Source organism: Grampus griseus (assembly GCF_964374135.1).
Source record: "Grampus griseus genome assembly, chromosome: 9".
NCBI classification, from domain to species: Eukaryota; Metazoa; Chordata; class Mammalia; order Artiodactyla; family Delphinidae; genus Grampus; species Grampus griseus.
In genome coordinates, this window is record NC_139003.1 from 76,602,127 (window position 1) to 76,616,704 (window position 14,578).

Consider the following 14,578-nt stretch of genomic DNA (forward strand, 5'->3'; position numbering starts at 1 on the left):
GCAGCAATGTTGAAATTTCATTAACCATACTCAAAAAGGTCCTGCCATTGCATCAAAAATATGGGTAGCCCAAATATTTCTAATAAACGGACTTTAGTGTAGCTGTTGGGGAAGAAAATCATGGGATCCACATACTGAACACCAGCTAGGAGAAATTACCTGCCGATATGCATGCTGTTGAGAGACTTGTAGAAGAGTTAAAGTCACTTATCAATAGAGAAAACTGGATTAGAGAGTAACTCTACAAAATTGGAAAAACAGATCTAAATGAGAATATGTCATATTTACTTACAAAAATAATGGCATAAAAACCAGTGTATGCAGCATCTAGAGTCAGAAATTCAAAGAAGAAATCACAGCAGCAATGTAGCTTATACCCAAATTGCTATTTTTTAAATCAGCAAATTCTAGAGCTTTTAAAACATAAATATTTTATCTTTACCAGTTTAGTGCACCTCACAAAAATCAGCATGGATGTAGAGTGAGTTATTCAAAGAAACACATGAAAAAAAATTAAGTTACATGAAAAGCTAAATTGTTTTAGATAACACATTTTCACAACTCAATTTGAAAAACTTTTAAGATGCCATAAACACTTCATTTTTTTCTTGAATATGACATTCTTGATTCAGCCTAAGCATTCAGGAATTCTATAATATTTTAAAAAGATGATGCAGGCAGAATTTTTCCTGTTTTGGAAAAAACCCCCAAGAATATATGTCTTATGGAATCATTAGCATTCATTAAACAAAGACTGTTGTATTATTATTATGGATTTAAATTCATACTCTAGCCTTTGATAAATAGAGATGAAAAATAATCACCTGAGACACACACACACACACACACACAAATATATGTATGTATATACACACAGAGAGAGAGAGAGAGAGATAATAGAGTGCTATAACAAAGCCCAAACGACAAAAAATAGTTAACACTGTAGAGTATTAGCTGATTCGGAGACAGTTAAAGAGTGCAAAGATTTTCTGGAAGATGATACATAAAAGAGGGTTTGTGGTAAATGTTCTGGCAAATTAAATTATTGAAAATGCAGAATTCCTACATGTATTGACAGAAAAAAACCAGTTAAATATGAAGAAGTTATGAAATTCAGAATGAAAAGCTGCACATGGATTACTCAAAAAAGTCATAGATGTAATTGTACATTATATTGACTTACAACTGAATGAACCAACAATATACTGATAAAATTTTGGATGGAGACTCCTAGAAAAGTATACTCCTTCTTCTAAATAACTTAAAATAATCAATATCATTAAACAATATCATTGCTTCATCAGGGCTGAGATGTCAAGTTTAATAACTATTAAGTAAAATAATGTACCTTAAATTCTTTTTTTAATGTATCCCTTTAAAATTTAAAAAAATTTTTTAAACATCTTTATTGGAGTATAATTGATTTACAATGGTGTGTTAGTTTCCGCTTTATAACAAAGTGAATCAGCTATACATATACATACATCCCCGTATCTCCACCCTCTTGCCTCTCCCTCCCACCCTCCCTATCCCACCCCTCTAGGTGGTCACAAAGCACCTAGCTGATCTCCCTGTGCTATGCGGCTGCTTCCCACTAGCTATCTATTTTACATTCGGTAGTGTATATATGTCCATGCCACTCTCTCACTTCGTCCCAGCTTACCCTTCCACCTCCCTGTGTCCTCAAGTCCATTCTCTATGTGTGCATCTTTATTCCTGTCCTGACCCTAGGTTCCTCAGAACCCCTTTTTTTTTTATTCCATATATATGTTTTAGCATACGGTATTTGTTTTTCTCTTTCTCACTTACTTCACTCTGTAAGACAGTCTCTAAGTCCACCCACCTCACTGCAAATAATTTAATTTTTATTTCTTCTTATGGCTGAATAATATTCCATTGTATACAATGACACATCTTCTTTATCCATTCATCTGTTGATAGACACTTAGGTTATTTCCATGTCCTGGCTATTGTAAATAGTGCTACAATGAACAATGTGGTACATGACTCTTTTTGAATTATGGTTTTCTCAGGGTATATGCCCAGTAGTGGGATTGCTGGGTTGTATGGTAGTTCTATTTTTAGTTTTTTGAGGAACCTCCATACTGTTCTCCATACTGGCTGTATCAATTTATATTCCCACTAACAGTGCAGGAGGGTTCCCTTTTCTCCACACCTTCTCCAGCATTCATTGTTTGTAGATTTTTTGATGATGGCCATTCTGACTGGTGTGAGGGGATACCTCACTGTAGCTTTAATTTGTATTTCTCTAATGATTAGTGATGTTGAGCATCCTTTCATGTGTTGGCAGTCTGCATACCTTCTTTGGAGAAATGTCTATTTAGATCTTCTGCGCATTTTTGTATTGGTTGTTTGTTTTTCTTGATATTGAGCTGCATGAGCTGCTTGTAAATTGTGGAGATCAATCCTTTGTCAGTTGCTTCATTTGCAAATATTTTCTCCCATTCTGAGGGTTGTCTTTTCATCTTGTTTATGGTTTCCTTTGCTGTGCAAAAGCTTTGAAGTTTCATTAGGTCCCATTTGTTTATTTTTGTTTTTATTTCCATTTCTCTAGGAGGTGGGTCAAAAAGGATCTTGCTGTGATTTATGTCATTGAGTGTTCTGCTTATGTTTTCCTCTAAGCGTTTGATAGTGTCAGGCCTTACATTTAGGTCTTTAATCCATTTTGAGTTTATTTTTGTGTATGGTTTTAAGGAGTGTTCTAATTTCATTCTTTTACATGTAGCTGTCCAGTTTCCCCAGCACCACTTATTGAAGAGGCTGTCTTTTCTCCCTTGTATATTCCTGGCTCCTTTATCAAAGATAAGGTGACCATATGTGCGTGGGTTTATCTCTGGACTTTCTATCCTGTTCCATTGATCTGTATTTCTGTTTTTGTGCCAGCACCATATGGTCTTGATTACTGTAGCTTTGCATTATAGTCTGAAGTCAGGGAGCCTGATTCCTCCAGCTCCGTTTTTCTTTCTCAAGGTTGCTTTGGCTATTCAGGGTCTTTTGTGTTTCCATACAGATTGTGAATTTTTTTTTTTTTCTAGTTCTGAGAAAAATGCCATCGGTAGTTTGATAGGGATTGCATTGAATCTGTAGATTGCTTTGGGTAGTAGAGTCATTTTCACAATGTTGATTCTTCCAATCCAAGAACATGGTATATCTCTCCCTCTGTTTGTATCATCTTTAATTTCTTTCATCAGTGTCTTATAGTTTTCTGCATACAGGTCTTTTGTCTCTTTAGGGAGGTTTATTCCTAGGTATTTTATTCTTTTGGTTGCAATGGCAAATGGGAATGTTTCCTTAATTTCTCTTTCAGATTTTTCATCATTACTGTATAGGAATGCAAGAGATTTCTGTGCATTAATTTTGTATCTTGCGACTCTACCACATTCATTGATTAGCTCTAGTAGTTTTCTGGTAGCATCCTTAGGATTCTCTACGTATAGTATCATGTCATCTGCAAACAGTGACAGCTTTACTTCTTTTCCTATTTGGATTCCTTTTATTTCCTTTTCTTCTCTAATTGCTGTGCCTAAAACTTCCAAAACTATGTTGAATAATAGTGGTGAGAGTGGACAACCTTGTCTTGTTCCTGATCTTAGAGGAAATGGTTTCAATTTTTCAGCATTGAGAATGATGTTGGCTGTGTGTTTGTCATATATGGCCTTTAGTATGTTGAGGTAAGTTCCCTCTGTGAGTACTTTATGGAGGGTTTTTGAATTTTGTTGAAAGCTTTTTATGCATCTCTTGAGATGATCATATGATTTTTCTCCTTCAGTTTGTTAATATGGTGTATCACATTGATTGATTTGCATATATTGAAGAATCCTTTCATTTCTGGGATAAACCTCACTTGATCATGGTGTATGATCCTTTTAATGTGCTGTTGCATTCTGTTTGCTAGTATTTTGTTGAGGATTTTTTTCATCTATGTTCATCAGTGGTATTGGCTTGCAGCTTTCTTTTTTTGTGACATCTTTGTCTGGTTTTGGTATCAGGGTGATGGTGGCCTCGTGGAATGAGTTTGGGAGTGTTCCTCCCTCTGCTATATTTTGGAAGAGTTTGAGAAGGATTGGTGTTAGCTCTTCTCTATATGTTTGACAGAATTCGCCTGTGAAGCCATCTGGTCCTGGGCTTTTGTTTGTTGGAAGATTTTTAATCACAGTTTCAATTTCAGTGCTTGTGATTGGTCTGTTCATATTTTCTGTTTCTTCCTGGTTCAGTCTCAGAAGGTTGTGCTTTTCTAAGCATTTGTCATTTCTTCCAGGTTGTCCATTTTACTGGCATAGAGTTGCTTGTATTAATCTCTCATGATCCTTTGTATTTCTGCAGTGTCAGTTTTTACTTCTCCTTTTTCCTTTCTAATTGTATTGATTTGAGTCTTCTCCCTTTTTTTCTTGATGAGTCTGGCTAATGGTTTATTAATGTTGTTTATCTTCTCAAAGAAGCAGCTTTTAGTTTTATTGATCTTTGCTATCATTTCCTTCATTTCTTTTTCATTTATTTCTGATCTGATCTTTATGATTTCTTACCTTCTGCTAACTTTGGGTTATTTTTGGTTTTTCTTTCTCAAATTGCTTTAGGTGTAAGGTTGCACTGTTTTAGATGTTTCTTGTTTCTTGAGGTAGGATTGTGTTGCTATAAACTTCCGTTAGAACTGCTTTTGCTACATCCCATAGATTTTCTGTCATCGTGATTTTATTGTCATTTGTTTCTAGGTATTTTTTGATATCTTCTTTGATTTCTTCAGTGATCACTTCGTTTTTAAGTAGTGTATTGTTTAGCTTCCACGTGTTTGTATTTTTTACAGAGTTTTTCCTGTAGTTGATATCTAGTCTCATAGCATTGTGGTCCGAAAGGATACTTGATACAATTTCAATATTATTAAATTTATCAGTGCATGATTTGTGATCCAAGATATGATCTATCCTGGAGAATGTTCCATGAGCACTTGAGAAAAATGTGTATTCTGTTGTTTTTGGATGGAATGTCCTATAAATATCAATTAAGTCCATCTTGTTTAATGTATCATGTACAGCTTGTGTTTCCTTATTTATTTTCATTTTGGATGATCTGTCCATTGGTGCAAGTGGGGTGTTAAAGTCTCCTACTATGATTGTATTACTGTCGATTTCCCCTTTTATGGTTGCTAGCATTTGCCTTATGTATTGAGGTGCTCCTATGTTGGGTGCATAAATATTTAAAATTGTTATATCTTCTTCTTGGATTGATCCCTTGATTGTTATGTAGTGTCCTTCTTTGTCTCTTGTAATAGTCTTTATTTTAAAGCCTATTTTGTCTGATATGAGAATTGCTACTCCAGCTTTCTTTTGATTTCTATTTGCATGGAATATCTTTTTCCATTCCCTCACTTCCGGACTGTATGTGTCTCTAGGTCTGAAGTGGGTCTCTTGTAGACAGCATCTATACGGGTCTTGTTTTTGTATCCATTCAGGCAGTCTATGTCTTTTGGTTGAAGCATTTAATCCATTTACATTTAAGGTAGTTATCGAATTGTATCTTCCTATTACCGTTTTCTTAATTGTTTTGGTTTTATTATTGTAGGTCTTTTCCTTCTCTTGTTTTTCCTGCCTAGAGAAGTTCCTTTAGCAGTTGTTGTAGAGCTGGTTGGTGGTGCTGAATTCTCTTAGCTTTTGCTTGTCTGTAAAGGTTTTAATTTGTCTGTTGAATCTGTATGAGATCCTTGCTGGGTAGAGTATTCTTGGTTGTACGTTTTCCCTTTCATCACTTTAAATATGTCTTGCCACTCCCTTCTGGCTTGCAGAGTTTCTGGTGAAAGTTCAGCTGTTAACCTAATGGGGATTCCCTTGTATGTTAATTATTGCTTTTCCCTTTCTGCTTTTAATGTATTTTCTTTGTATTTAATTTTTGATAATTTGATTAATATGTGTCTTGGCGTGTTTCTCCTTGGATTTATCCCGTATGGGACTCTCTGTGTTTCCTGGACTTGATTAACTATTTCCTTATCCATAGTAGGGAAGTTTTCAATTATAATCTCTTGAAATATTTTCTCAGTCCCTTTTTTTTTCTCTTCTTCTTCTGGGACCCCTATAATTCAAATGTTCGTGTGTTTAATGTTTTCCCAGAGGTCTCTGAGACTGTCTTCAATTCTTTTCTTTCTTTTTTTCTTTATTCTGCTCTGCGGTAGTTATTTCCACTATTTTATCTTCCAGGTCACTTATCTGTTCTTCTGCCTCAGTAATTCTGCTATTGATCCCTTCTAGAGATTTTCAATTTCATTTATTATGTTATTCATCATTGTTTGCTTTTTAGTTCTTCTAGGTCCTTGTTAAACGTTTCTTATATTTTCTCCATTGTATTTCCAAGATTTTGGATCATTTTTACTCTCATTTCTCTGAATTCTTTTTCAGGTAGACTGCCTATTTCCTCTTCATTTGTTTGGTCTGGTGGGTTTTTACCTTGCTCCTTCATCTGCTGTGTATTTCTGTGTCTTCTCATTTTGCTTAACTTACTGTGTTTGGGGTTTCCTTTTTTGCAGGCTGGAGGTTTGTAGTTCCCATTGTTCTTGGTGTCTGCTCCCAGTGTGTGAGGTTTGTTCTATGCATTCTGTAGGCTTCCTGTGGAGGGGACTTGTGCCTGTGTTCTGGTGGATGAGGCTGGATCTTTTCTTTCTGGTGGGCAGGACCACATCCGGTGGTGTGTTTTGGAGTGTCTGTGACCTTATTATGATTTTAGGCAGCCTCTCTGCCAATGGGTGGCTTTGTGTTACTGTCTTGCTAGTTGTTTGGCATAGTGTGTCCAGCACTATAGCTTGCTGGTCGTTGAGTGGAGCTGCGTCTTCGTGTTGAGATGGAGATCTCTGGGGGAGGTTTCGCCGTTTGATATGAAGTGGGGCTGGGAGGTCTCTGGTGGGCCAGTGTCCTGAACTAGGCTCTTCTACTTCAGAGGCTAAGGTTTGACTCCCGGCCAGAGCATCAATATCCTGTCAGCCACATGGCTCAGAAGAAAAGGGAGAAAAGAAAGAAAGAAAACTAAAATAAAAGTTTTAAAATCGAAAATAATTATTAAAAGTAAAAAAATTAAGAAATAATTAAAAAAAAGAAAGAAAGAAGGAAGAGAGCAACCAAACCAAACAACAAAGCCACCAATGATAACAAGTGCTAAAAATTATACTAAAAACAGAAAAACAAAAAACCAAAAAACGGACAGTTAGAACCCTAGGACAAATGGTAAAAGCAAAGCTATACAGACAAAATCACACAAAGAAGCATACACATACACAGTCACAAAAAGAGAAAAAGAAAAAATATATGTATATATAAATAAAATAAAAAATGGAAGAGAGCAACCAAATCAATAAACAAATCTACCAATGATAATAAGGTCTAAATACTAAACTAAGATAAACATAAGACGTGAAACAAATTAGGTGCAGAAAGCAAACCCCAAGTCTACAGTTGCTCTCAAAAAATATCCTTATACAGCAGACAAGACACTGAAAGAAGTTTGTAGGGTTGAAGACCAACTCCTAGATTCTCCCACAGTGACATTAAAGATGATGGTAGCTGTGTGTTGTGAGAAGCAAAGGCTTCTGTACAAGTGAACACCATCACCAATAAGTGTCTGGTAATGACGATGCTGACAGAACTATATCTCTGGTGGTGCTGCTGCCATTGAAAGCTGATTGCCTTTTTATATTAATGGTCGATTCTGCTGAATACATGGAGAGTTCTTCACTTCAAAAAAACTGCACTTCTACTTGTCAAAGCTATTTTCTTCCTCACCCTGATCATTTTTGGCTAAAGACATTAAATATTTACTGAAGTTATATATAACTGGAAATTATTAGTGATTGACCACAGCTATAACCCATGAAATATTAATTATATAACTTTAAATTATTGATTTACATTACAAATGTACAGGCATCATAATAGAATAAAAGTTGAGCATATTTTTCCACTGAGAACAATAGAAATTCTTTACTCACATTCTTTTTTCTCCTTATAGGAAGCTGACAATATTAATAAACTATATATTTTTAACTTCTTTTGATAATGTCTTGACAGATATCAGGAATCCTCTATGAAAGACTCATGGGTAGATTAATGCTAATAATGGCAAATAATAAAATAATAATTGACACTTTTGTGGCACTTACCATGAACCATACACTATTTTAGTAGTTTCCATGCGTCAGCTCATATACTCCTTATGGACAACACTGGGAAGTACATACTATAATTATGTCCCTCTTATAGATGGGAAAGTTAAAGCACAGAAGCAAGTCACTTGACCAAGAAGACAGAGCTCGAAGATGGCAGAGCTGGGATTTGAACCCAGGTGCTATAGTTCCAGAGCCCATGCATTTAACCACTATAGCAAACTGCCCACTATACTCATAATCCTAGATCTTACTAGATATTGGAGTGAAGACACCTTCAAAAGGCTGGTCTTTATTAGAGCTGATCTACATAATTGTGAAGCATAGATAAGAAAATTAACATTGTGATTCCTAGCTAGAAATGTAAGAAGAGTATATAAACTTTCTGTGTTCTTGGCTTTGGCCCATAAGAAGTTTGTGGTGTGGCAGTAAATGGAAACTTGAAAGAAAGTGAACAAGTCTTTTGCAAAATTAAAGTGAACAAAGAAGGTACATTTTGGAATATTCAGAGGTGGGCAGAGTTTTCGTGAAGGTAGGTGTGCCCCAGAATGGATGCTCTGAGGAATGGAAGTCTGACACTCAGCTGCCAATGATGCCAATGAGGAAGCAGATGGGAAGGCATTAGAAGCACCAATTTGACTTCACAAGAAGCCACCCATCTTCAGATTTTAGAAGATCATGTGGCTTCAACTGCCAATTTACATATTTTTAGGAACCCTGAGTGAAATCTAGCCAAGATTTCCCTCCCAAACCCTGGCCCAGATATCCAGCTGCCTGTTGGTTACCTCCATATGGTGTGGATTTACTCTCTTGGTTAATGGTATCACATCTTTCAATTTCTACTTAAATTCTTTCAGGCTTTATCTGGCTGTATAAATTAAAATGAGTTTGTGTTTTCCTTTAAATGTACTTAGTAGAAGCATTATATAATTTTGTATAAATATTTTATCTAAATATTTTAATAAAATGCTTTCCAACTCTATTTAGTATATTACTTCCCAGTGGATTGGTAGAATTGGTTTCTTTTAATTAGTTAATTTTATTTATTTATTTTGGCTGCATTGGGTCTTTGTTGCTGTGTGTGGGCTTTTCTCTGGTTGTGGCGAGCGGGGGCTACTCTTTGCTGCGGTGCATGGGCTCCTCATTGCAGTGGCTTCTCTTGTTGTGGAGCACGGGCTTCAGGTGCACAAACTTCAGAAGTTGTGGCACGTGGGCTCAGTAGTTGTGGCTCGGCAGGCAGACTCCTAACCACTGTGCCACCAGGGAAGCCCTGGTAGAATTGCTTTTTATTGACTAGTAAAACTTTTTGCTTATGCCATTTGCCTCAGGATTGCAAATTTACGTAAAATTTACTAGCCATGCCTGAGAAAAAAAAGATGAGATGAAGCCTGGCCTCATCCTTGATGCCTCTACCTGCCTCACCAACCAAATCAAATTTGACTCTAATTCTGTATGTGTCTCAATTCTGACTTTTCTCTAGAAGTTTACCACCTTAGATTAGAACCTCATCGTTTTTCCCATAGATGATTGCAACAATCTCCCAATATATCCTCCTGCCTCTTCTTTTGCTACCATTCAAACCATATTTTCGTTGTCATCAGAATGACGCTTATGTATACCAATCTTTAGGTTCTGAATAGAGTCAGCACTCCGGCAGGTGACACATAGAGTACTTTGATTTGGCTCTTGCCCAGCGACCAGACTTACCTGTCACCATTCTGCATCACCCTCTTCCCTTTCTGAAAGCCATCCTCCAGCTAATTGCTAAAGACTTATTCCTGCAAACTATGTCCTCCTCCTTTTTTTATTTTTTTTTGCAGTACGCGGGCCTCTCACTGTTGTGGCCTCTCCCGTTGCGGAGCACAGGCTCCGGACGCGCAGGCTCAGCGGCCATGGCTCACGGGCCCAGCTGCTCCGTGGCATGTGGGATCTTCCCGGACCGGGGCACGAACCCGTGTCCCCTGCATCAGCAGGAGGACTCTCAACCACTGCGCCACCAGGGAAGCCCTGTCCTTCTCCTTTTTTCACAGTGAATGTGTGTGTGTGTGCGTGCACACGCATACTTAGTGGTACATTGGGAGTTTTCCCATGATAATTATATGTCCTAATGAAATTTGTGACTTGAAGTATTCTTCCTGGGGACCTAGGATACATTTCCTGTGAAAGCTCCCCTTGTGATAAAATCGTATCTAAAGCAGTCTTTCGTCTTTGGTGCCAAATTGTATGGAATAAATCCACAAACCAGAGCAGAAAAAAAAAATGAGAAGTTTAAAAAAGATTACTCTGGCTGTTCTCAAGATAACACCCATCCAAGGGTTGAAGGCCTGTTTTGTAGATGAGAGCTTTGGCTAAATTTGTAGCCTCTTTTTGTATAACTTGGGAGAAGTCTTTTGGGATAATAGACTGTAGAAAGATGTTTTGACTTCATAAGCTGGCTTGTGAGGAAGTGTTTAAGTGGAGACACTTGAGAAGAGAGGGAGATGGCACTAAAACGACACGCCATGCCTCCTTTCCATCTGAATATTCTTTTTGTATCTGATTCCTTTTTCACCTTAAAATGGTACATTTGACTGCCTTAGTGCATCGATCAGAACCTCCATTCTGGAACCATCGACAATCAATTAAAAATATGTATGTCTTCACCTATTTTTTGAGAAGAAACACCTGTGGACCTTACTCAATTTCTTATTTTCTGTGTGTTCAGATTGTGATCTCACAAACTCTATGCTTTTCCCCCCGCATCATGTAGCTAATAGTCTATATAAAAGTTGATTAATTAAGAAATTACCTCCATTAAATTCTAGTGCTCCCCACTGACTATATCATTTATTTTTAAATAGTATTGATTCTTAAGCTTTAAGTTTAGTATGTCTAAATAAGTCTTTTTTGATTGTTTGGTCTTTGACTATTAGCTTAAATTTTCCTCATTGCAAATTATTTTAGCTACATCTTATATATCTAAATATTGTATGTATGTTTTTGGTATTACTATATTTTAATGAACAGTTCCTTTCTGAAATAAGCATTTTAGAAAATAGGAAGTAATGAAGAAGTAATTTAAAGATCACTTTTAACTCTTCCACTTGGAGATAACTATTAACAAATAATAATTTTGGTATATTTGTTTCTAGTCTCTTCTCATTGGCATACATGCTTAGCTTAAAATAATTGCTCTTTTATCTTATTTGTAAGTTTGTATCCCACTGTTTTTAGTTAACATTATATTATGTGAATTACATGCTTCCTAAATATGTTTTTATTAATTCTTGGTTATTAAGGACATGATTTTCTGAACAATTAAGCTTTAAAAATTTATATATAAATACCTTTTATCCAGAAGAATGGATGGGAAATGGCTGCTTGGTAGCTACCATTCTCACTAACTTGGGTAAATACAATTAGAGAAAGAGAAGTTTAGGAGAGAAAGCTTATATCAGCCATGAACCATGTAGGATGTCACTGATGAATGTCCAATATCCAGTAATTTCTTCTACTTCATTTACATTAATTTTAGCCCTGTCTCTCACCTTTAAAATTCCTTTGTTATTAACCTATGGCTCTGTCTCAAAAATCAATTCACTTGACCTATTTTTCTTCTAAATGCTACTTACATTTCATACGATTAAGCAGAGTTTTCTTGAATCACGAGGTCCTAAATTAAGGATAATTATTGGACAACAAATCTTTTCTATGACTCTCTAAAGATAGAGAAATCAACAGAGATTTAAAAATTGCTTCATGCTTATCTGGCTTATTGGCTCTGAAAGAAGGACTGCACAGTTTATCTCAGATATGTTAGCAGCTTAGCACCTTGAAGACACTTATCCCATAGTATTTAATAAAATACCGTTAATGATTTTTTTTTTTTTTGTTAACATGCTATTAAAAATGAAAGAAGAGCATAGAAGAAAAAGAGACAAAAAAATTAGAAAATGAGTAGCTCAGATGAAAGTTGGCTTGTGGCTGTTTTGCGGCATCGTCTTGAACATATTTGCCTTCCTGGGTTCTGCAAATGTGTGAATCTAACCAACTAAGATGCATACGCCAAATCAACTCAACTTAGCTCATCTTTCCTAAGGTAAAAATAGGCCCAATCATTCCTCTTTCGAATTGAAGAATGCAACAATTAGAAAAGTATGGGTACAATTAGTTTTACATTATTTTAAAATAAAAATGACATGTAGTTTTAGAAAACAAATCTAATATAAAAATGTGTGTAAATCATTTCAACTTATAAAGTCAGTTTGGATATAATCTGCCTTCCCAGATATTTACTGGGGGAAGATTTGGAAAGTACAGAGATCACCTGCAGTCATCACCTAGAAGTCAGCAGTGTTAACATTTTCTAAATATCCTTTTTCTTTTCCCCATATATATACCGTTGCACATTTTCCCCACTAAAATAGATTGTATCACACACATATTTCAACCTGAAATTTGCATTTTGTGTATTTCAAGTATGTTCTCATGGTTTTATTAAATAGCCTTTTTATACTATTCTAAAAATAATCTTGATTTGATATATTAAAACCTAGATTTGCCAGCCTGAAAATGATCTATATCTTAATTTTGATTACAGTATGTTGTGCCTTCAACTTTTAAGGTATTTTGTTTTCCACAGGAAATTTATACTTTTTTATTATTTTATATTGGAGTGTAGTTGGTTAACAATGTTGTGTTAGTTTCAGGTGTACAGCAAAGTGATTCAGTTATACATATACATGTATCTATTCTTTTTCAAATTCTTTTCCCATTTAGGTTATTACAGAGTACTGAGCAGAGTTTCATGTGCTATACAGTAAGTCCTTGTTGGTTATCTATTTTAAATATAGTAGTGTGTACACGTCAATCCCAAACTCCCTAACTATCCCTCCCCCACACCCTTCCCCCAAGTAACCATAGGTTTGTTAAGTCCCTGAGTCTGTTTCCGTTTTGTAAATAAGTTCATTTGTATCATTTTTTTTTTTTTTTAGAATCTGCATGTAAGTGATATCATATGGTATTTTTCTTTCTCTTTCTGACTTACTTCACTTAGTATGATAACCTTCCAGGTCTATCCATGTTGCTGCCAATGGCATTATTTCATTCTTTTTAATGGCTGAGTAATATTCCATTGTATGTATGTACCACATCTTCTTTATCCATTCATCTGTCGATGGACATTGTTTTAAGGTATTTTAGATATTATATTAAAAAAACCTTTTCAGATAAATGTTATGATACCTAAGAACAAGTGAAGGGCTCCTTAGTATTCTTTTCTCTCTAACATTTGGTGGCAGTAACAATACGGACATGTAAGGTGAAATCTGAATTTGCAACATAGAGCCATGCCTAAGACAGATTGGTGTGAAGAGTGAAACATTCAGAAATCTGTAGTTATTGCTAATGGTAAAAATAAGCAAATGAATAAACAAACACATCTCAATACACCCCCCCCCACACACACACATGCACAGACACACACAATACCAGTGAACAGGTGTGAGTCACCTATACTGCTTGACTGAATTAATTAAAGCTCTCCATGTGAAAAGCCAATCTAATAACAGTAGAGTCTTCTGCACACCTAGAACTGATTTTTTTTTTTCTGTAAACCGAGTATTTCAACCTTGGCCAGATTTTAGAATTAACCAGTGAGTTTCTAAACTACAGAGTAGACCAGCTCTACCCATCAAAAACTGGTTAGTGGTGGAGCCTGGGTATTAGTTTGTTTTAGTAAGTTCATTGATGATCCATACTTTTAGCCAAGGATAAGAAGTATTACCTAAATGATAGTAAATTGCAAAAGTGAGCTTTGAGTGAGTAAAATATAATTTTCTGATTAAAGAATAAACAAAAAGAATAAGATGAAGGCAGTTAACAGTGTAAAAATATATTTTTAATTTTTCATGTTCACCTGGGCAGATACTCGCAATGCAGTGTTTAAAATAAACACAGAACATTTGTCTCTAGAGAAGTTTAAATGTAGCCTGCGCGTTTTTTCAGAATAATATTACATATATGTTAATATCTGTTCTTTATTGATGGAAAAATCAAAATGCAAATAATTTGCTCTTCATATTAAAAAATAAATCTATATATTTATAATGGAGATGGTTAACTGCATAGAGTCTCATATTCATTTACTGACAGCAAACAAAGTAATTACTCAGTTTTTTGATGTTGTGAATGTATTCCAAAATTATTATTTTAAAATGTACATTTTATATATTACATAAAAAAATCACCTATTTTAAATTTGTGAACAGCAGACAGAGGTAATGTCAAATAATTAAATCGCTGTTTTGGTTAAAATTTGATTAAATCGACTAGCCATTTTAAATGGGATTGGTTTAAATGAAATCCTTTCTTAAGTCAAGATAATAAAAATGTTCCAAGCTGATTGTAAATCTATTCTGAGAAATACTGGTAAATCCCTCT